The 24436-nt window shown below is 33.7% G+C and overlaps 1 protein-coding gene across 1 annotated transcript in view; it reads left to right on the top strand.

Moving 5' to 3' along the window:
- Nucleotides 1-24436, top strand: part of Pcdh11x (protocadherin 11 X-linked) — a 695630-nt gene that overhangs the window by 318009 nt on the left and 353185 nt on the right. The window lies entirely within an intron of this gene.

The raw sequence follows: 24436 nt of genomic DNA, 5'->3' as shown, positions 1-24436 counted from the left end.
GAGGAGGAGGAAGAAGAAGAAGAAGAAGAAGAAGAAGAAGAAGAAGAAGAAGAAGAAGAAGAAGAAGAAGAAGAAGAAGAAGAAGAAGAAGAAGAGGAGGAGGAGGAGGAGGAGAAAAAAGAAAAAGAAAGAAAGGAAGGAAGGAAGGAAAAAAGGAAAGTACAAAAAGAAGGAAGGAAAGAGGGAAGGAAGGAAGGAAGGAAGGGAAGGAAAGACAAAAAAGAGAAAGAAAAAAAGACAAAAAAAGAAGAAAAAGAAAGAAGAATTGATCCCCAAAACAAAATTTCAGTAAGCCTTTGGGAAGTGATCAAGGTACAGGAAAATGCAGAGAATAGCACAGCCCTACAGTCAAAGGTTGTCATAATATGCAGTTAGTCTTTAAAATCCTCAGAATGGTCAGCATATTTTGTGTAAATGAGTAGAGAAATTCAGGGCCTTATGCCTTAGCTTGGCATTTTTTGCTCAAATTTAACATTCTACTATTTGAGCCATACCTGTACTTACAGCATTTTTTTGCTGGTTAATTGGACATAAAAGACTCATGGACATTTCTGCTCCAGCTAGCTTTTAACTGTGATCAGATTTCAGTCTCTAGAGTAGCTAACAGTGTAGGTGTGAGCCATCAGCACCTGTATTCAATTTCAGTTTCTGAGTTAATCTTCCCTGGTTAATGAAGTTTTATAAAGGAATCCAAGATAATTGCAATTTTTGGAAGAACTTCTTTAAAAAGTTAACAGAACTGCAGAGATTCACTTCTTAAACAGAGACAAACATGTGAAATGAGAAACCTTGATCTAAGGCCTTCCAATTTCCTTTTAACTACTGGTATTAGTTCAAACATCTTTTTGGATAATATTTTTCAGAAACTCAAAATGTTTAAATTATTATTAACATATAAAAATATTTAGTATTTTCCCATGTGTGCTCCATGAAGTTTTTTTTTCTATTTTCCTTTTTTGCAGTCATGATATTTGAACTCTGGGACTCAGCACTGTCCCTCAGCTCTTCAGCTCATGGCTAGGGCTCTGCCACTCGAGCCACAGCACCATTTCCGGTTTTCTGGTGGTTTATTGGAGATAGGAGTTTCACGTATGTTCCTGCCCGGGCTGGCTTTGAACTGTGATCCTCAGATCTCAGCCTCCTGAGTGGCTAGGATTACAGGTGTAAGCCACCGGTGCCCAACTTCTTTTTAGTGTTGGATTCTAGTACTGAAAATAAAACAGTAAAGATTTGCTTATTTCTACTGTTTACTAACATTGGAGTTAGTTTAGTTGTAGGATCAGAGGCATTCATTTATCTAAAAGTATCGTGTAAACAATTGCCGATTCCCTGAAATTTTAAATGTATTTCCAGGATTAAAGATTTTAAAAATTGAGATGTGTTATTTTGTAATATGACTTAAATTTAAGGTTTAGGTGTATATAGTGTGATTTCATGCTAATTAAAGAAGTTTTTGTAGCACCATGAAAACTAGTTCATAAGAAATCCAGTTTGAATATGTTTTTTTTTTCAAAATTAAGCAATGAAGTATTTTTAAAGAAACTATTTTTATGCATTTCAATCAGAACAGACAAAAATGTGGTGAACAATCCCTACAAATTTGTTTTCCCAGTAGAGAATTTAAGGGCACTTTAAAAAAGATTGAGGTTTTGGAAGGTGGCTCTGCGGTAGAGTGCTTGCTTCGTATGCATGAGGCCTTGGTTTTGATTCCTCAGCACCACATAAGCAGAAAAAGCCTGAAGTAGTGCTGTGGTTCAAGTGATAGAGCGCTAGCCTTGCGCTGAAGAGTTGAGGGACAGCATTCAGAAACTACAACCAACAAAAATTTAAAAAAATAAATAAAAATAAAAAAAGATCGAGGAGACAGATTGTGTAAATATTTCCATGATATTTGATATTGTATGTCTAATTAATTTACTACTTAACAAAGTAAATGTCTCTTATCTCATAACTTAGGTGCCAATTATTATAAACTGTCTTCTATCTAGTTATTTTAAAAAATCTTTTAGTTTTTACAAAGGAAATAATTTCAGAAAATGTAGATGCATGAAAGGACATTCACAGTTTTAGGTTAAAAAACAATGGAAAAGGAGAATCACATTTAATTATTTATTTATTATTCATGTATTTTTCTAGAAATTATGAAAACCATGTGTTTTGCAATAATAAATTATAACTTTATGACAAAAACAGAATAATTAATGCACTCTAGAAAGAAGAAATTAATGTTATAGCGGTGAATTACAACCTGGAACCTGTGCAAGTAGTTATGCGTTTTAAATTATTCCAATACAAATTAATTTCTTCAACAAATTTCAATTTTGACTTTCATGTCTTATATTTCTGATTCAGTCTCATGCAACTTATTGGTACAGAAGTTGAATTGGAGATGAACATAATATGACTTTTTGTATTTATATTTAAAGGGCATTGCATAATTTTACTGTTTATTAACTCCTTGATTGAGAAATTATCACAGCAATCAAAGAAGATTTTTTTTTAATATACACACAATTATTTGTTTTCCTTATTTATTTGTACTGAGAACTCATGTATGCTAAGCAGACACTACATCACATATTTACACTTGTAGCCCAACCCAATTTAAAATATATGCCTCAAGACTGATACACAGGGCCTATAATTATGGCATAAGATATGGCTGAGATACATAGATGTAAGATGCTACTAGAAATAGTTATGTGATATTTTATTGATAGAATTTACTTAACAAGACATAAAAATATTATATACTAAGAAGTCCCCCAAGGGAATAAAAAATAAACTCTTTTTTTAGATTTGTGAAATTTTATTGTAAAATTGAGAGGTTATAGTGCCTTAAGTTAGGTAATGAGTATATTTCCTTTTGAATAGTGTCACTCTCTCAATCATGCTCTCCCAGTTTTACCTTCCCGAATTGCCTCCCCTCTGATATTATATTGTTCATTAAAATATAAACTCATTTAATTCTCATTTCAAGCCTATACCTATTTTAAGCTTATTAGTATTTCCTTATTTTGTAGATATAAAAATAGGAGCACAAAACAATTAGAGTAAATACTAAAGAAACAATGCATACTGTTTGAGTCTGTCTCCAAACCTCATCTTCATAAAAACATTGCAACCATTTCTCATCAAGAATGAATGGCAAGGGGGCTGGGAAGGTGGCTCAGTGGTACAACGCTTGCCTTGCATGCATGAGGCCCTGGGTTCGATTCCTCAGCATCACATAAGCTAAAAGAAAAAAGCCAGAAATGGTGCTGTGGCTCAAGTGGTAGAGTGCTAGCCTTGAGCTGAAGAGCTGAGGGACAGCGCCCAGGTCCAGAGTTCAGGCACACGACCGGACCCCACCCCCCCCAAAAAAAGAATGAATGGCAAGAAACACAGGTGGTCCTGAAACAAGCAATATTTTTTAATTTTTATTTTTTATTGTGAAAATACCATACAGAGGGGTTACAATTACATGGGCAAGGTAATGAGTGTGTTTCTTATCAAGCATTGTAGTCTCCTCCTTTGTTTTGTTTCCCCTTACCATCCCTTCCCATCCCCCCCCCCCACATGCATAACATCTTGTACATCTCATTGGTGCAATGGGTCCACCTGTATCCCTATTTAATAATTTGTTTTTTCCCTTCCTCTCCACAAATTATACCAACATCAAATACAGTGAAAACAGGGGTTCCTCAAAAGACTCCACATAGAGCTCCCCTATGACCCAGCGATCCCACTTTTGGGCATTTGCCCAAATGATCACAAACAAGACCACGGTAAAGCTACCAGGAAAACTAGGTTTATTGCAGCATTATTTACCATAGCTAAGATATGGAACCAACCCAGATGCCCTTCAGGAGATGATTGGGTCAAGAAAATGTGGTATATATACACAATGGAATTCTATGCCTCCATCAGAAAGAATGACATTGCCCCATTTCTTAGGCAATGGAAAGACTTGGAAAAAGTTATATGAAGTGAAGTAAGCCAGGTCCAAAGAAACATAAGTCCCATGGTTTCCCTTAAATTTGAAATAACTAGTATATGTCTGAGACAAGCAGATAAGTTGATGTTAAGCAAAATGAACCCCAAGTTAAGGACAAGAAATATTTTAAAAGGACTTTCCTGGTGTTATACTAATATGATTTGCTGTTCAGCCAGAAATATACCTGCATATATTTGCATATGATAAAGTAAGATGACCCTTTTATGATGTTCAAGTGAAAAGAACATACAGACCCAGAAGAATATTATGTGTTGAAATAATCCTCTCAACTGCAGTTTTTAGAAATATTAAATCTACTATAATAGTCCTTAATGAAATTTTTTTCAAGACAAGGAAGGCTAATTAAAAATGATAGAATGTGAGAGTTTCCACAGTTTTAAAGAAATGCCTTCTGATCTTGGAATTGTTACTAACAGGATCACGAATTCAATATGTTAACAGAAAATTCATTGAGAAAGGAATTACTACACTAAACGTTTATTTTATTACAGTATGATTTAAGAAATCCACAGGAGTTTGGGTAATCAGTTTTTATAAAATTAAACCAACAATATAATTTTTGCATAATCTAAATGATCTTCAGTTGCTTACACAAAACTGAACTGATACTGTTTATGGGATTTTATTTTTGGTTTGTTTACAAATAGAACATTGCCAATAGAAGAATAGAAGTTTAGATGCTTAGGTTCAAGCTCAATACTATTGTCTTCTTTTTTTGTTTTGATTGGAAAATAAATAAAATTAATAAAATATTTTTCTGGGCTAGCACAATTGATTCATCAAATTTTAGTTAACCAATGGGCAACATTTTATGTTGATTTCAAAATGTAACTACTTTGTAATAAATTGTAATAGTTTTTCATTAATATTTGAATTATCTTGAAAAATTCACTGGGAACGTGAAATCACATATTTTTTTAATATGCACATACCATGAACCTTTTTACTTACCAGTCACAACTTCAAATCACATATTATAATACATTTAAGATAGATAATAACCTCTTGTTTTTGTTTCTGGTGGTCATGTGTGTTACCTCAGGTTCTGGGTTCTGTCTCTGGGTTTTTATCACTCAAGACTAGCACTCAGTCACCTTGAATCACAACTCCATTTCTGGTTTGCGGGTATTTAATTGGAGATAAGAGACTCATAGTCTTCCCTACCCAGCTGGTTTCTACTCACTTTCCTCATTAGATATTTTTTAAGAACTGTTTTTTGAACCACATATTAAATAATGTATGTTTTCTTCCATGCCCAAGCATTATTTATCATTCAGATAGAAATGTTGTGAGAAAATACAGTCTATAGACATGTAAGTTAATTATTACTAAGAATGGATTTGGTAGGCTTTTCCAAAGCAGTTTAAGGGGATTTTTGAGAATTACTTTCATCTTTGGAGATATGTTGTGAAAATCTTTAAGTGTCAACCAAGTTTAGATATATATCTGTTTACCTAATGAGGAGCCTATTGTAAAAAGGAAATCAACAAACAAATATGACAATATTAGTTGTAAGTGAAGAATTTTATTTTTTAGACTTGTAAGCAGTATTCAACATGTTTGTCCAACCAGGGTCTTAAGATTTTGCCACAGTCCATGACCTTAGGAATGTGTGCAATTTACTATTTACCATCAATATCTTTTATTTTAAGTGATTGTCAAATTATAATGGTAAGTACTTGCAAGTATTTCTTTTTATTTTGATTTATAACAGCTTTGTTGATGTTTAGAAGCTATTAATATCCTTTTCCCTTTGTTGAGTAAACTCGACTCAGAAAGACTGTTACCTAAAGTTGCATGATTCAGAAGAGATATAATCAAATACACATGTTGATTTGAATGCGCATATTATTTGACAACGACAGTCTCCCATTCTGTAAGGGAATTCCAGTAATCATGTACTCCAGGGAATTGCTCCTTAATAAATATTTATCCTAGATATTACCTGATATCCCATGATTTCTATGGCATGTTAAGGAATATCATGAACATAGGAGATGGTTGCCATATCCAAAGATAAAAGGCTTTATGAACACCTGCACAAGATGGGAACTATTTGCTAGAGAGCATGGAACACAAAATATTGGAAATCAACTATGAAAATAATTTGCTGTGGTGTTCATATCCACTGATAGACTCTAAAAAAGCATAAATACCATTCAACATGAAAAAATTCAAGTGAATAATATATAGGTTCTCAGTTTCTGAATCTATGAAAGAAATCCAGGATATGATATCTATATCACAAATCAATTGTTCAAGTAGTTTTAGATTATAACTGATCAGCTTGTGTATGAGTTGTCTAATAATACCTAAAACCCAAGCAAAACAATTTATGCTTGTGATCACAGATGGAACCTTGTTATTTGCACTAAAATGAAAGTAATAAAAGTTTACTTCTTGGTTTAAGTGTGAAAATTATATGACATAAGCACTGAGAGTAAAATGGTTGCCACTTGAAAATGGAATGAACACTAGGAATAGAGTTTAGGGACATAATCAGACTGAAGTATGGGTCTTAATGATCAGTAGCCAGCCATGCTCAATGAGAAATAGCAGAAATTAAGTTATCTTGCAGAAGCTGAAGATTCTGATGGAGGTAGTTGGGTGGATTCTGTAGAAAAAAAACATGTAGGCAATGATGAAACTACTCATCTGTATTATTTGCTTCTCATTATTGTATGTGAGATTCCAACCACTTGATATTCTGTTAACAATAGATGAAGTCAGACTACCAAAATCATTTGATACCTCTGTAACTTGTGTGAGATATTTATATATTTTTTCATAGACTACTATATGAGATAATGCAATTGAGAAAAACTGAGTCTATAGTAGATATGCAACAAGAAGCTAGCCAATCACATTTTTTCTCTAAAATTCCTTGTAAAAACTGAAAGACATAAGGGGAAGCAGGAACTTTAGGAATACAAGCTGGAAAACGAAATTGCCTTAGAAAACATGGATGCTCAGAATAGATATTGGGAATTACTGCTATGTTGTTACAGATAGTAGAACAAGGTAGAGTTGAATAGGTTGAGAACCTTTGGTAATATCCATAAAGGAAAACTAGACAAATGCAAGAGACATCATATATCCTTGCTTTACATTGATTTTGGCACATGCTATCTTTTTTTTTTTGGTCCGTGGTGCGGCTTGGGTGCTGTCCCTGTGCACTTCAATTCAAGGCGAAAGCTCTACCGCTTGAGCCACAGCGCCACTTCCAGTTTTATTTCTAGTGGTTTATTGGAGATAAGAGTCTCACGGACTTTCCTGCCTGGACTGGCTTTGAACCGTGATCCTCAGATTTCAGCCTCCTGAGTAGCTAGGATTACACAGCGTGAGCCACTGGCGCCTGGCTGGTAGATGTTATCTTAAAATAAAAAGTACAGTTTATTAACTTAGTATATCCAATTCTCTGATGGACATGAATTTATACATGAAAAAGAATTTATTTTGGATCATTATATTTTGGCTGTTAGTTTATAAACAAATTAAAATTATTTTCTTGGGGAACACACTGCTCAGTTCCTCAGATTTGTGGAAACAAATGCATAGGTGTCTAGTTACTTTGACACACTTGCTAAAGTAATCTGAACCTATACAACAAATAATAAAAATAAAATGGAACCTTTCTATAATAATTAGATTATTTGTTGAATTTCAACACAATCAAAGAGCATGACCTCATTTATAAAATATTTTTAAGAAATTTACAATGGCAAGAGATTCTTGTTGTGCTATGGAATTCTTTTAAACATGATTTCGGCAGATAACTTAATCTGAATAATAAATCTGTAGTTCAGGGATTTGTTCAGAATGCATTCTGAGTAATATGTAATTGTTGTACTTAATTTTAGTATTCCAATATCATAGAACCAATATTAGAAAATTTACCAAGTTGCATTCCTTGGAAACTTTAAAGATTTGCTTGTTTTTTTTTGTGGTCTGTTTACTTTGCTATTTCCTGCTGATAATTCCTATTAACAAACATAGCAGAGCATCCTGATCTCTCTGCAGTTGTCATCCCTTCTCTATGATATAGAACTCTTTTTGCTCATTTGGTTTATTGAAAATAGGGTAAGATGAGTGAAGACTTTTTTTTTTACCAACAGTGATATTCTCACTAGGTTTCTGCCTAGATCTTCTGTCAGGTTTGATTTACTTTAGAAGAGTCCAAGAGTGAGTTCCTAAAGGTATTTTTTCTGCATTTTTTTTTACTTCAAGGCTACAAAACTCATACTTTGGACGGAAGTAACATTTCATTTTTTCCTCACTCCTAGACTTATCAATCCATGCTCAAATAGTTACTAGATTTTACAGTCTAAATTTCAATATTGATTATAGATACTTTGACATCTAATATATGTGTCACATGTTGGTTTGGGGTTTGAACTTGGGATATTGTGTGAACCATACCATCAGCCCCTTTCTTTGTTTATTTTTAGAGATAAAGTCTCATTTTTTTAATCCAGGCCAGTATGGGATTCAATCTCCTACTTGTGCTCTTCAAACAGCTGGGATGATAGGCTTCCCCATCATGCCCAGTTTTTATTTTTGGTGGTGTTGTTGCTGTTGTCTCTGAGATAGAAATCTCTAACTTGGCTCACTCTGGCCTTGAACCTCTATCCTTCTGATCTTACCCAACCAAAAGTATCTAGGAGTATATGTGTAAGTCAACACACCAGTCCTCCCATTGGCTACTGAATTAATTTTAGTCACATTCATAACTCTGTTTTGGCTTACACTCCTCTTTCTCCTTGTTACTGGCTTATTTTTAATGTATCCAAGCATTTAAGTCATATTGAACTCCTTCCTTCTCTCTTATTTTCTTTATGTATTTTTACTTATTTGTATATATTTATTCTGTTTCATTCAATTTTCTTCCCATCTCTGTCCCTGTCCTTAACCAAAGGCATATTCAGATTTGAAGGCATCCAGTTTTCCATCAGGTCTCCATTCTTTGAGATCCTCTAAATCTGCAGGGATTATTGGAAGGAAGACTATATTGCAAGTATCTATGCTTATGACTCATTTTCCCACCAAAAAGTGAGTCCTTAGGAGCAGTGATGACTTCTAACACATGCCTCCTTCACATACCATTGTTTCTTTCTTTTTTTTTTTTTTGCCGGTTGTGGGGGCCTGAAATCTGGGCCTGGGTGCTGTCCCTTGGCTCTTCAGCTCAAGGCTAGCGCTCTACCACTTGAGCCATAGTGCCACTTCCGGCTTTTTCTGCTTATGTGGTGCTGAGGAATCGAACCCAGGGCCTCAGGCATGCAAGGCAAGCGCTCTACCACTGAGCCACCTTCCCAGCCCCTCACGTACCATTGTTTCTTGCACCAACTAGATATTCTTCAAATTCCAGGTACAGCATTCTTCTAGCATCCAAGCATACATATATACCCACATATTTTTTAAAGAGAAAATATATCATGCTGTTGAGCCTAAGTTTGAGAGTCAGCTAATCCAGGGTTTCAACTCCAACACAAGATATTTGATTTTTGCAGGATCATTTAATGACTCAGTTTCCTTTTCCTATCTATCCTAACTATAATAATTAGACCTAGATCACCAGAAATGGATGTGTGTGATATTTTATAACCTATATAATTCACTTAGTACAATGTATGGCTCATCAGTGTTTAACTTTTTGATCTCTAGGTAATAAATAAACATTATATAATTTAATACAGCTTTATTCATTTCTTTAGTCATTCATTCTAAAAAGAGTCCATGCTTCCTTACTTTTAAACATTATCACACATAAGTTTTTTTCTCTTTATTACAATGTCTCCAAAGATGAATACTACTTAGCCTCCAAAAACATTATAGCTATGATGCTATTATTTCTTGTGGTCAGAATTTTTTTATATTCTTCTAACTTTTTAATATAAAGTCATCTGACTGTGGAACTGAACCTCAAAGCATCAGAACTTCAAACTCCCATCTAACTACCTTAGTACATCACCTTAAATGATCTTTCCTATATCTCTCTACCTGTCCTTACTCACCTAGTTCTCACCCTGTCCTCTAGTAGCTACCATTTTATTATCAGCTTTTGTGATCACATATTAGTGAGATTATATAAGAAACTATATATTATATATCTCACATATTAATGAGATTATAAATATATTTGTCCTTTTATGTATGCCATATTTAAATTAATAATCTCCAATTCTATCCATGTTGTCCAAAATATGACATTATTTCATTCTTTTTAATGCATAAATAGCAATTCATTAGTCATTTTATGCATGGCACATTTTCTTTGTACATTAATTGAAATACACTTATTGTTTCTTTTTTTTGGGGGGGGTCTGGTCGTGGGGCCTGAACTCTGGGCCTGGGCACTGTACCTCAGCTCTTCAACTCAAGGCTAGCACTCTACCACTTGAGCCACAGTGCCACTTCCAGCTTTTTTCTTTTTGCATATGTGGTGTTGAGGAATCGAACCCAGGGCCTCAGGAATGCAAAGCAAGCACTCTACCACTGAGCCACCTTCCCAGCCCTACACTTATTGTTTCATTTTTGGCTTTTGTTGGTAGTACTGAAAGAAACATGGGAATGAACTGCTTCTTTGAGATATTTAATCTAGGGATGCACAATAGTAGAAAAGGCGAATTATAATTCATGTCTATGTTATCAATTTTTACTAGGCATCTATATCATTCTCCATAATGCTTATACTAGCTTACATTCCTATTGACAATATGCCAAGATTCAACTTTTCCTCACCTCCTTGTAAGCATTTGCTCTCTTTAGTGTTTTTGATATTACTCATTCTTCCTGGATTAGATAATCTATCGTTGTGATTTTGACTTGAATTTCCCTGATGACTAGTGATGTTAAGCATGTTTTATCTCTTGCCCTTTGTATATGTTCTTTAAAATGTCCACTAAGATATATTGCCTATTTTAAATTGGATAATTTGCCTTTTTTTTTTGAGTAGAGAGCAGTATTCAAATTTGAAATCAAGTCTTAACACTTGCCAGGCAATCACTCTTAACACTTGAACCACCATCCTACACATTACCTTGGGTTTTCCTTGCCATTAAATTTTGTAGTTCATGATATATTGTGTATATTAACTTCTTTTCTGTTGTGCAATTTTTAAGTATTTTCTTCCAGGCTGTAGATTGTGTTTTCACTAGTGTTTGTTTTCTGTGATGAGCAGAACCTTTTCATTAGATATAATCCATTTGTCCAATTTTGATTTTGTTTCCTGTGCTTTGGAGATCATATCTCAAACTTTCTTGCTCATTGCAGTGTTCTGAAGTGTTTACTGATTATGCAAACACTGATAGACTAAAGATCAAAACCCATGTTTGATTATCTGGTAATGAAACACAAAAATGCATGAAGTAATCTTTGTAGAATATTGAAGCTCACAATTTACATTCCTTGTAATCTTCAAGTAAGCATGAAATTTCAAAGATAAAGAAATCAAAGCAGATAAAATCTCAAATGGCTTTCTAAATTATTAATTCTTAGAAAAATTGAAGCAGTTAATCTGTATTTTGAATGTAATTTCAGGACACATTCAGTTTTAATAATGAATAGATGAAGTATATTCTCTGAGCATCAGCAAGTTTGCAAGTAATTGTGCACATCATTGTCTTATCACTCACACCACTCACCTACTTATAATATAGCTTTAGACTACTTATAACTTCAGCATCTAAGTTTTATTCCTTGGCTTTCTACCAAGTTCTTTTTACACTTCTTTTGCTTCCTTCCCAAATGCAACAACTGACTCCTGAATTGATCTTGTGAACTATGCTAATTCTTAATCTCCTATTCTGTTGAATTTTTTTCCTGGCATGGTTTAATTTGTCAAGATATATAAACTGGATGGAAATTTCAATAAATTTCAGTCATTTGTATACATACTGTACGGTAATGTGTCAACGCTGTTGTTATGAGTAATAATCCTAAAGCTATTGAAATCCCTGGCATATGTTATTTTATTTAATTTTCACTTTCAAGAGACAAACCTGTGTTTTTTTTCATATAAATAAAACCCCTTTGTGATCAGTTTGTTTACCATTCAAACTTAAATGCCATTTTTGTACTTCTTTTAAAAATGAAATCTATAATTGAAAATCTTATATTTCTGTATTTCTGGTTTCCTTAAGGAGAAAAACTGATTTGTAATACTGTAGAGAGATTTAATAGTTCTATCCCTAGGAGCTTTGCATTCATTTTTATACTTTAATTCAGAATATAATGTAGAAACCAGAAAATTTTGCAGACTCTTACAAGTTACAACACTAAGCAAGCACATCAATTTAATAATGAATTGAAAAAGATTATTCTAAAGGATGAAAAATAGATACCTATAGTTTTTTTCCAAAATACTGTGTCCCTCAAAGTGAAACATTTAACAAGCCACTATATAAGCACTATTAGGTTATACTAAAATAAAATGAGAACGAAATTGATTGAAAAGAGAGGAGAACCTAATATATCAGTTCTTGCAAGATCAGCAGTTCATTTATCTTTTCATGTTATATTCACAATGTTTAAGAGAATATAGTCGTAGCAACACAGAGCCAAATTATTCTGATCAACTTCTTTATTTCTGAAGTTTGTTAATCAGTTGAACAATGAAACTTGTGTTTAAAAAGTCAACAACTTGGATTCCATTGCCTGCAATGCTCAAACAAATAATGAAGGTTGAATAAATAATTTGTATAATTGTCTTTAATATGTTACATTTTCAAGTATACCTATGTACATTTAGGAGTACTTTAAGTCCTAATCAGACAGAAAATTGGGTGTGCACATTACAGAGGTTTGGAAGATGAAGAAGAACTACTTTTGTGATTCCATTTACATTAAATTTAGCAGGAAGAATTCTAAATTTCTTTTTGGCATCCACTGAACACAATTTTACTTGGTGGAGGAACTACTAATGACATTTTCTGAGGAGTTGGATTTAAGAGTCTTGCAGACTATCCTACTCTGGCTGGCTTTCAAACTGTGATCCTCAGATCTCAGTCTCTAGACTAACTATGATGACAGGAGTGAGCCACCAGCGCCCAGCTTCCTTGACGGTTTTTGATTTAAGAAAGGATGTTTTTGATGCTGCTTCCCCACTTATCATCAAAAATTAGCAATATATTTTTCCCAACAAGTAGCAATGAACTACATCTCTATGAGTTATCATTCCTTATAGGTTTTCAGTTGAAACAATAATTCTATTTTCAGGTGTGTGTCATCTAGAGTAAAGGATATATAAACATACCAGGAATACTTTTTTCAGACAAAATTGTGTGTTGGTTGAAGAGAAAATTCCATATTAAAATTACACATCTCCTTTAAATGCTAAATTGTATGTTTCGGGCTTTAGGAACCGTAGGAGTCAAAGCCTAGTGAGACTGATATGAGCAATAGTACTCAGTAAACACTCATTAGAAAAGGTGAGATTTAAGTTGGGCCTCTGGGGAGGAGTGATATTTAGATGAAAGGAAACAAATAAGAAGAATATTCTATTGGTTGTGAAGAAATTATCAATAGCTTGAGAAAATGTGAAGCAGAAAGAATCAAGAATGGATTAAGGAGGCAAGAGGAATCACATGTTAAGGACAACACACACTAGCTGCAGGTTAATCCCTCTTTTCACCAAGGTCTTGTTTTGTTTCTCAGACAATTCTCAAAGAGGACTAAGTAGTGGGATTGCTTGGCACAGAGAATTTAAATTTATTTTTTTCCCTGCTAAGTGATTCTGAAATACAAATGCTAACACCTAGAGAGCTGAGCTTTTCAGCTCACTGAGTGATTCCATAGGGAGCCATTAATAATGTCAGAATACATTAACAGCCTAGAAAGGAGAGAAACTCTAGACTTAAAACTTTCACGACAGCACCTAAAATAAATTATGAGCTAATATCAGAGGAGTGGTAGAATTGACATGAGATTTTTTCAAAGTATAATTATATTATAAGTTTTTGTCAATTTGATAATAAGTCATTATCTATTCAGGCCATTGGCACATCTAAAATAAGATTTTGATGTTTATTCTACATAAATTGAAAATAAAAAAATAGACACTTGCTAGAAACGTTGCTTATTTTTAAAGTACAACTTACCCGATGTTGCATGCTTCGGCATGATATTGTCAGTGAAAGAAATTGTGATCTAAGACTATAATATCACTTTAATGAAAATGGTTTTCTGGCTTCTATAAGAAAAGACAGATAGCCAGGCTCCAGTGGCTCAAGCCTATAATCTAGCTACTCAGGAGGCTGAGATCTGAGGACTGATGTTCAAAGCCAGCCCCTGCAGAAAAGTCCTTAAGACTCCAAAAAACTCCCAGAAAATGGGAAGTGGCACTGTAGCTTGAGTGGTAGAGTACTTGCCTTGAGGTGAAGAGCTGAGGGACAGCCCTCAGGCCCAGAGTTCAAGCCCCATGACCAACAACAGCAACAAAAAAGACTCCTAAAAGAAATTAAATGCTTATAATATCTTATAAAAATGAGTTAAAATCCATCACAAATTTAGAAACTTAGTAATGCCAATAACATTACTTTGACCTAGTGTATTGTGAATTATAATCAATGGAGAGCAGTTGCTAGAAATCTTAAAATAAGATAATATTCCAACTTTATAAGGCAAAATTCCCTATCATAGAACTATATGCCAAAATACTTTTAAAAAATTAACTATAGAAGATTTACTTTAGGAGAATGTCAGTGTAAAGGAAACTCAGCTGTTTTTTCGTATAAATTGTATAACAGATTAAATAGAAACCTAATTTTCAGACATTTTGATCACACGTACTTACATCATCCCTTAGATGCCAATTATTTTCTAAGGCTTTTTCTTTTAAATATTTCCATTTTTGTTAATAGGTTTCAATCTGTGAATATGAGCATACATATGTCTCTCTAATGGGAAAGCAAGAACTTTTCACTGCCCAGAACTTTTCTTGCTATGGTGAATACAGACACTACTAATATGACCAAAGTAGTTGCTATCCAAGAAGTTGGCTTCTTAATTTTTAATGATGGAAACATAAGAGGAAGAAGTTGCTGTACAACTTTCCACAGAGTTGTGGTTAAATGTTCTGGTACTATGAGCAAGTATTCCAGAAAATCCATATACTGCAGGGAAGTTCCAGTTTGATTTTTTTCATTGTTGGCCATACCACAAGAGAGTTTGGTAATGCAGAAAGGCCATGGAGCACATTAGTCACTGTTTCAGCATCTTCTTACTTTTGACCTACTAGATCCAAAATATAGAGTTTTGAGTGCAGAACATAGCAACAGAATTCACAGTAAAATCAATGCAATTCTTTTCTAACACATATAAGTATGGAAAGCATTAAACAGTTTTCATTTTCAATTTCGTATTATTATAGAGCATTTGTCAATTCAATCAAGTTGACAGACATGACTCTCCATAACATCCTGGTGATATAAATCATAAGAACAAGATGGGCGAAGTATCAAGTACATCTTAAGACTTTAGAGAACAGAGAAGATATTTCAACCCATCATCTTAGGCCAATGTTTGGATATTTTAAAACTGTTACAGGGTAAAGGTTAATATAATGTTCCAAATGTTTTTCAATTTTGAAGCTATCTAAACAGTTACATTCATATATTGTGAGACTCATCCATTCTTTGACCATAACCTGCATTTCAGTCATTATTATCGCATTATTTGGTTATTATTTCCTTGATAGAAAATTCCTCTAGTTTTCTATGAGTAATAGGATACTACAGAGGTAAGGTAGTGTGTGTAATAAAAGCCACATTCATTGGTTATTTTCCCCAGAAGAGTGTACTTGAGTAATCAGTAAAGATTGTGAAGAGAAGACATTATACTACTATGAATCAAAATTATAAAGCATGAACTTTGTGCAGTTTTAAGTTGCCCAGAATATGTACTATACTCAACCACTAGAGGGTGCACTCTGCAACTTTCTTGATTTCATATTTTCCCTTATTTTGAAAAATACCCTGAGTAACATATGTATAAAAGGTATTTAATGCTCTTTCTGAAAGTTTTTAGAAATGTGGGATAAGTTACAAGTAACTTTCTAAACTTCACTGCATGCATCTTTACTCTTCAATTAATATGATTATATTCCCTCTGGAAGAATTACACTTGCATATACAACCATAAACTCACTTTTGTAGATATAGCTATAGGCACTAAATCAAAAAGTGAAGATGTGCTATACAGCTTCACTGGGGAAAAAGCTGCTATTTGGAAACATCAGTGATGACCTAAAGACTATTCAGTAATAAAAACTGATTCCACATCAACTCTTCATCTACCCTTAACTATTGCTTCTAGTTATTTCCTCTATCCCAAACTCCATCCTTTTCCTCCCAGAAGCTCACTCAATACTGTTCTCTTAAGTGATAATTCTCATTATACATCACTCCCTTTTATTGGTAATATTACACTGTAGCAATAATTCATAATCTTTTTATATAATGTTTATTTCCTCTTATTACCATGCTTAACACATAAACATCTTTCCCTTATACATGGAAAAATATTTAATATGAAACTTCATAAATTGCAGGAATAACATGACATATATGGTGAGTTAGATACTTTTCCTTGTGCTTTATCATGCAAAGTCAGAACTAAGTTCATTATGTAACTATAAAATTAAATTATTGGAATTGTACATTTTTGTATGTAAGTTTGCTAATATTTCAATTGACTTTGGATTCGGTGCCTTGTGCTTTTGTTTGGCTTTCTTGCACATGACTAGTGCTCTATCACTTGAGGCACAACCTCCGCCTGTTAATTGGAGATGCAATGTCACAGACCATTTTAAGCCAGGGCTGGCTTCATACTTTGATACTGGAGGTCTCAGGCTCCTAAGTAGCTAGGATTACAAGTGTGACTGCCAGTGACTTGCTGATTTAGGATGTCATTTCTTAGATTATTTTGTCATTTTATTTTTTATTATGCATTATAATAGAAAATTACTTAACTTTCTTGCAGCTAAAAAGGATGTGTGTCTTTCAGTTCACACATTTTTATACGAATATTCACTCATAATAAACATAACACATATTAAATACATTAAACTATGGGTATTTGTGAATGCATAACACACTATCCTCAAAAATTTAAGAATTTTGGAAATGTAAGTAGGAAAGGCCACTGTGGGGATCATTGATTCATGAGCAGTCAAGTTTCAACTCTACCTTTATTACACATTTTATAGTATAATTCATTCTCATTGTCATATTCACATACTTTTTTTAAATTTTTTGTCGGTCGTGGGATTTGAAATCTGGGTCTGAGCTCTGTCCCTCAGCTCTTCAGCTCAAGGCAAGCACTGTACTGCTTGAGCTACAGCGCCACTTCCGGTTTTCTGGTGGTTTATTAGAGATAAGAGTCTCATGGACTTTCCTGCCCAGGGCTGGCTTTGAACTGCGATCCTCAGATCTCAGCCTCCTGAGTAGCTAGAATTACAGGCGTGAGCCACCAGCACCTAGCACATTCACATACTTTTCAAAAAGCTGTTCTCCCTTGGTCTGGGAAGGTGGCTCAGTGGTAGAGTGCTTGCCTTGCATACATGAGGCCCTGGGTTCGATTTCTCAGCATTACATAAACAAAAAAGAAAAAAAAAATGGAAGTGACGCTGTGGCTCAAGTGGTAGAGCACTAACCTTGAGCTGAAGAACTGAAGGACAGTGCCCAGGCCCAGAGTTGAGGCCCCACGACTGGACCAAAAAACAAAATAAAGCTGTTCTTCCAAATGAAGTAACTCCAAATTTATGACTTTATGAAGACTTAACAATTACAATGTCCTAGCATGGTTTTAGCATCTTCAGTTACATCAAATAATGCAATATCTCTAGAAGAATATTCCAATATGCCTTCAAAGGAGTCAAGATACTAAATTCCATAGTAATGTTATGGTTAGCAACTAAAATGGTAGAAGCACTTGTCAGAATTTTAGAAAAATTTTTTAAGTGTATCTTTAAAAATTAATATAAACTATACAATATTGAATACAATAATCTTTATCTTTGCTTATGCATGGCTTGTCAACAGTGATAGAAAAGGTACCAAGAAGGAGATGGTCATATCTATTCAAAGTTTGCAAGTAAACTGATATAAACTATAGTGGTGGCTTCAACAGTAAGATCAGAGGCTACTTCATCTCTTTTATTTATTAGAAAGAGTAATGACTAAAAGAGATCTAACAGTACTACCAAAGGGGACTAGGGGCACTATTCTTAGACAGACTTGTGCATTTTGAAGTTGTCTATGACTGAATCTATTCACTTCAGAAAAGAAAAAGATATCAAATCTAATTTGATGTTTATCATACATTTTGATATTGAAATAAATATATCAGAGCTTTTAGATTTTAGAATTCCTTTCACATACACACTCACACACACACACACACACACACACACACACACAAACAAGCACAGTGGTTTAATCTGTAACACTATATGAAAAACCTCACAAGGCCAGGAGCTGGTGGCTCATGCCTATAATCTTAGCTATTCAGGAGGCTGAGATGTGAGGATCCCCATTCCCACCCTGCTAGGACAGGAAAATCCTTGAGACTCTTACCTCAAGTTAATCACTAGAATACTTTGAGCTGTGGCTCAAAGTGATGAAGCACTATGCTTGAGCTGAAAAAGCTCAGGATCAGCGAGCAGGCCCTGAGGTCAAAACCCACAACAACAACAACAAAAAAAAACACTCGCAAAATTCAGAGAATATCATCATCATCACAATATCGTATTCGTCGATTTAGATGCATGAATAATATAACTACTTACTGTACTCATAACTTAAAGCAATTCTACTTTCCATCTATTGAGTCATATTAAAGAAGTGTTCAATGCATTTATTTAAAAAATAAAATTTTGTTTTTTGACGTAATCTTAAATGTAAAAAGAACACTTTTGAAAAATATATATAACTATATTGCAATCCACTGACATATTCACAGAGCTTACTGATAATAGTAGATTCTCCATTAACTATACACTTAGTAAACCTGAGACTCCCAGAACCATTGCATAATTAGATTGCATTGAATTCTAGATGTCAGGTCTCTGTTATTATTTCAATTATGACATTGTTATCAATAAGGTAATAGTTTTGGCATACATGGCTCCTCAGACTTAATTCAAGTAATTTCTGATTGAAGTGATCTAATACAATAGCAACAAAAAAGTAAACACAGACACTATATACACAGAAACACTTTATTACTTCATTTGATAGGATATCTCAAAATTTCTTTCAGATAAACTGTGCTTGTTATTATGATTGCTACATTACTGCAGGCAATTGCAATTCTAGAGCTTTGATAAATTCTTCAGAACAATACTGTGCATTTCAATGGTCTCATGATATTTCCTCTTTAATAAGGAGGAAGAAAAGGGGCAAAGGACCAGTTTTCTATTTGGAAGGGTATTGAGTAGGATAATTTGAAAATTCAGCTCTATATTTGCTTAAACTGTAAGTCAAATCAGATGCTGTTGATTAATGTCTTGCATTGCATGGCACATGTCATCATGCACAGGATACTGGATTGTCATTTGTAAAACTTGTCAATTTATGATCAGATTGATGTTTCATTAAGAAACACAGATAATATCAGAAATACCTTCCACTGCAGAGCTACATGCCTATATTTTAATGTGCTCATGTAATTGTAACAAATATTTCTCCTTTTTTAGATATTAAGAAGTAACACATCTGAAGTATAGCACAATGGTAGACACTTAGCTTTCTTTAGTTCAAGGTCAATTGATGCTCTACAACTTGACCCACACCATTTAATCTTTCTTCTGGTTAATTGAAAAGTGAGAGTATCACATATTTTTTGATCCATGTAGGTTACCCATGAGAATCCTCAGATCTCAGCATCCTGAGTAATTAGGATACCAGATATGAACTAGTGGCACTTTGCTCAATCCCTTAAGTTATAAAAGAAAGACATCTATCATACATAGCTGCTAGCCAGGGTGTTTGTGGGCAGCTAACTGTTCCTTTTCATCTAATTCTGAAAATCTGTATTTTATATGCAATAATCAAGGGTATACTCAACTCTTCCTTTTCACTTGTATCAATGATAAGTTTGTAACATTTAGAAATAATGTATTATTTTATTTTGCTTAACATGGATGATAAATCTACTGAAAATGATCAGACTGAATCTAGAGAAGAGAGTTCTTTTATGGAGGATCATACATTTTTTTTCTCAGTATTTTTTTTAATTAATTAATTTATTTTTTATTTGTGAACATACTGTACAGAGGGGTTACTATTACATGGGCAGGATAATGTGTACATTTCTTACCAAGCATTGAAGCCTCCTCCTTTGGTTTACCCTTCACATCCCTTCCCAGCCTCCCCCCACATTTTATGCTGTCTCTTATTTAAACAGTTGCATTATTTAACTCTCACTATTTAAAAAAGTCTACTTAATAATGAAGAATCTTGAAAAGTATTGTCCTTAAAACTTATATACTAGGGGTTGGGAAGGTGGCTCAGTGGTAGAGTGCTTGCCTTGCATGCTTGAGGCCCTGGGTTCGATTCCTCAGCACCACATAAGCAAAAAGAAAAAAGCCGGAAGTGGTGCTGTGGCTCAAGTGGTAGAGCGCTAGCCTTGAGCTGAAGAGCTGAGGGACAGCACCCAGGCCCAGAGTTCAGGCCCCACTACCAGACCCAAACAAAACAAAACAAAACTTACATAATAGTTTGGTGGCACTGATCTCTAACTCCAATATTAGCAAAGCTGTGAGAAAGGAGGCTCACTAATTAAAGACCAGTGTGGGCCAAATAGCATGATTATGTCTGAAAAAATTAAAATGACAGTTTTCATTTTGATCTTGTGAAAATTCAAATGTGGTATTTGTGGGTTTTTCTTTGCTTTTCTGTATTTTTTTTGTGCTGGTCCTGGGGATTAAACTCAGGGTCTGGGGGCTGTTCCTGAGCTTTTGTACTCTAGACCAGCATTCTACCACTTGATCCACAGCTTCACCTCAGGATTTTTTTGATGGTTAACTGGAAATAAGAGTCTCACAAACCTCCCTGCCCATGCTGTCTTCAAACAGAAATCCTGAGATATCAGACTCTTAAGTAGTTCTGATTACAGGTGTGAGCCACTGGTGCCAAGTAAGAAATACACTGTTGTTTAAAAGTGTTTTGAACATTTTGTTCATGGAGAAAAATAGCCTTTGTTTAATTAAAGTTACATTTTGGAGAGATAAAATGAGATCTACATGGATTCATAATTTTATTAATTACTTTAACATCATCAGTACAGTCCACTTTGGAATTAGATGGATTTGCATTAGAATTCTAACTCTACGGACTTTAGCACTATCACAATGTTATTTATCCTCTTTATGACTTTTAGTCATTTAAATTCAACATAGTTCAATGAACTCACATGTAACATGGGATAGTAACCTTTCCAAACACAAAGGTGTGTTTGAAGATATAATAAGATAGTTCACATGAGGCTTTAGCATAATGCCTTTTAAAAGTAAAGACTCAAGGGAAGTAAGATATTATTGTTAATGAAGATGTTGCTTTTCATTGTTGCTATAGTTCAACTATCATCATTATAAGAAAATAGATTCCAAAGAAGTCATAAATACTCTTCAGGAGATTATAAATACTGAATAGCTACAAAAATACTGTTTATTTTCTAAAAGTTCCATAGCAGTGACCCTGTTTATTTACTCCTAACTTCTAGTTTTGTTTATGTTGTTTTCTCTGTGGTCTACACTCATATTTAATTTCAAACAATGTTAGAAGGACTGTCATCTATAAAACTGTTTATGACAGCACATAGCTAAGGCAAGTCAGTATGGACAGAATAACACAATAGACAATGAATAACATTTTCAAAGCAGTGATGAGTTTATTACTTTGTGGCATTGATCTGTGGTAGAGTATTCTAGCAACATGCTTTCATATTCTTATTTATTATGAATAAAAGCATGCTAATCTCAATATTTTATATGCAGAAAGCCCCCAGGCTTTGAAAAATGCTTTTGTATGAAAGCTTTTCAAATTTTTGAATTAAATGGAATGCTCCAAAATTTTATATTTGTGAGAATCATAATAATATTTCAAAAATTATTAGCCTTTTTAATACTTTTTATTATAAAAATTCTGTACAGAGGGGTTACAGTTACATGAGCAAGGTAATGAGTACATTTCCTATCAAGCATTGTTACCTCATCCTTTGTTTTTCTCATAACATTCCCTCCCTCCCACCTCCACAACTATACTCATTCCCCCCCCTCCACACTTAAATTGTAAAGTTCATTTTTCAACATAGTATTATGTTGAAGATACTGTGTTAGCCTTTTTTGTGTTCACTGTGGAACTTGAACTGAAGGTCTGTGTCCTATCGCTGACTTTCTTTGCTCAAAGTTAATGCTCTATCACTTTGAGCCACAGTGCCACTTCCAGTTTTCTGTTGTTAATTGGAGAGAAGAATCTCAGGGACATTCCTGCCCAGCTGAGGTTCCAAATGTGATCTTCAGATCTGAGCCTCCTGAGTAGTTAGGATTACAGGCATGAGTCAATGGCACTTGGCTAATTTTAGACATTTTTTGAGTTATTCTAGACATTGGATTAAGGGCTTCATTGTTGTAGGTGCATGCTAGACAACTACTCTAGTACTGAGCTATACTCCCAGGTTCAGGTGTTTTTGAAAATTATAAGCTTAATTCATATTTTCACCTTGAAAACTATATTTTTGAGGGTTGAAGATTAAAATTCAACAATTTTAAGCATATTATATATTATGTATATGTGTGATGAATATTCTACAAATACATTTAATTATCTAAAATCATTTTATATAGAATTCTCACTGAAAGATAGGTTGCATCATATTCAACAAGTGGATTGTCCATTATACAGGATGTCTAACAGAAATCAAGCACATGTCCTTTTAAGTCATACTTTTGTCATTTGATAGGCAACTAAATGGAGTAAGTTATATTACATCTTGAATAGCACGTTACTCATCTTTATAGTAAGAATTTAAAAAATCTATTTTATTCAGCTCCTGAAAAGATTGAACAAAATAATACAGATAATACAAAATCTCATAACAATATCTGGGTCTCTAAACTCACATAAATTTTTGCTAAATCAGTTATATATAATTTGTATTGTTTTTGTTTAATCTACAGAATTGGGTAGTATGTAGCTATTTAAACTGGGAAAATTTCAGTGTGCAGCTTATATAATTAAATGAATGAGTCATACAAAATACATTTAACGTGACAAGTTCTAAAAATCAGAAAGTGATCAATGACCTGCATCTTAAAAATTTGAATATTGCAAATTATTTATACATTAATAGATGATTGTTAGTAATGATTTAGATGTCCAATATGTGGATGGTAATTACATATTACATGCATATTATAAGACATTGCAGCCATTATTCTAGAACAATATATTACTAAATTTTTCCTGACATTTGACTGATTCTTTTTGTTGTATATTCTTGCAGCATTTATGGTATTGAAGGCAATCTGGCATTGATATACTAAAATATAGATTATCAGTTTCATCTAAATGCCAAATTCAAAGCCAACTCTGTAGAGTGTTAAACTAATTTCAAATTAAAAACGTGTGTGCTTTTTAATATCTATGGTAATTCTGAATGTACCAATTTTAGTGTGCCTTTCCTTGAAATGTAACGTCAATGTAAATGTAGAGGAACAGAAATTAAAAAGATAATTGTCCACATGATATTTTAAAATATCTTTGCTGAATCCTGAAACTCTTTATTACTGACAATGCACATTACTCTCTTACAAAACAACTGAGAAAATTGATTTGCTGACCTCAAGTTCATACATTAACACAAGTTAATACATTAACTGAGAGCTTGCTGTTTCTACTTCATCACACACACACACACACACTATATATATATATATATATATATATATATATATATATATATATAGTGTGTGTGTGTGTGTGTGTGTGTGTGTGTGTGTGTGCGCATGCTTGAGTGCACACCAGTTTTAGTTCTTGAACTCAGTCAGGACAGTATTCCTGAGGTTTTTTTTTTTAAGTCAAGGATAGTTATCAGTTGAGTCACAGCTCCACTTTTAGCTTTTTGCTGCTTAATTGCAGATAATAGTCTCATGCAATTTCTTGCTAGGGCTGGCTTTGAACCATAATCCTCAGATCTCAGCCTCCTGAGTAGTTAGGATGACAGACCAGATATGAGCCACTGATGCCTGGTTATCATGCTCTATACATTACATATTTTATGTTCCTTTATGTTCAGATAAATTAATGCTAAATTTGTAAATAGAACCCTTTCTTTTCCTCTGAAATCAAAGCCTATTATTGTGAACATTACCACACCTCTTCTCTGCTTTGATCACTCTTTTGGATATTTTGATTTCAATGTTTATTTGAAAGAATTTTCAGA

This window comes from Dipodomys ordii, unplaced genomic scaffold (genome assembly GCF_000151885.1).
Source record: "Dipodomys ordii isolate 6190 unplaced genomic scaffold, Dord_2.0 Scaffold80, whole genome shotgun sequence".
Taxonomy (NCBI): domain Eukaryota; kingdom Metazoa; phylum Chordata; class Mammalia; order Rodentia; family Heteromyidae; genus Dipodomys; species Dipodomys ordii.
The sequence above is the reverse complement of the archived record's forward strand: the minus strand, read 5'-3'. Positions and strand labels throughout refer to the sequence as shown.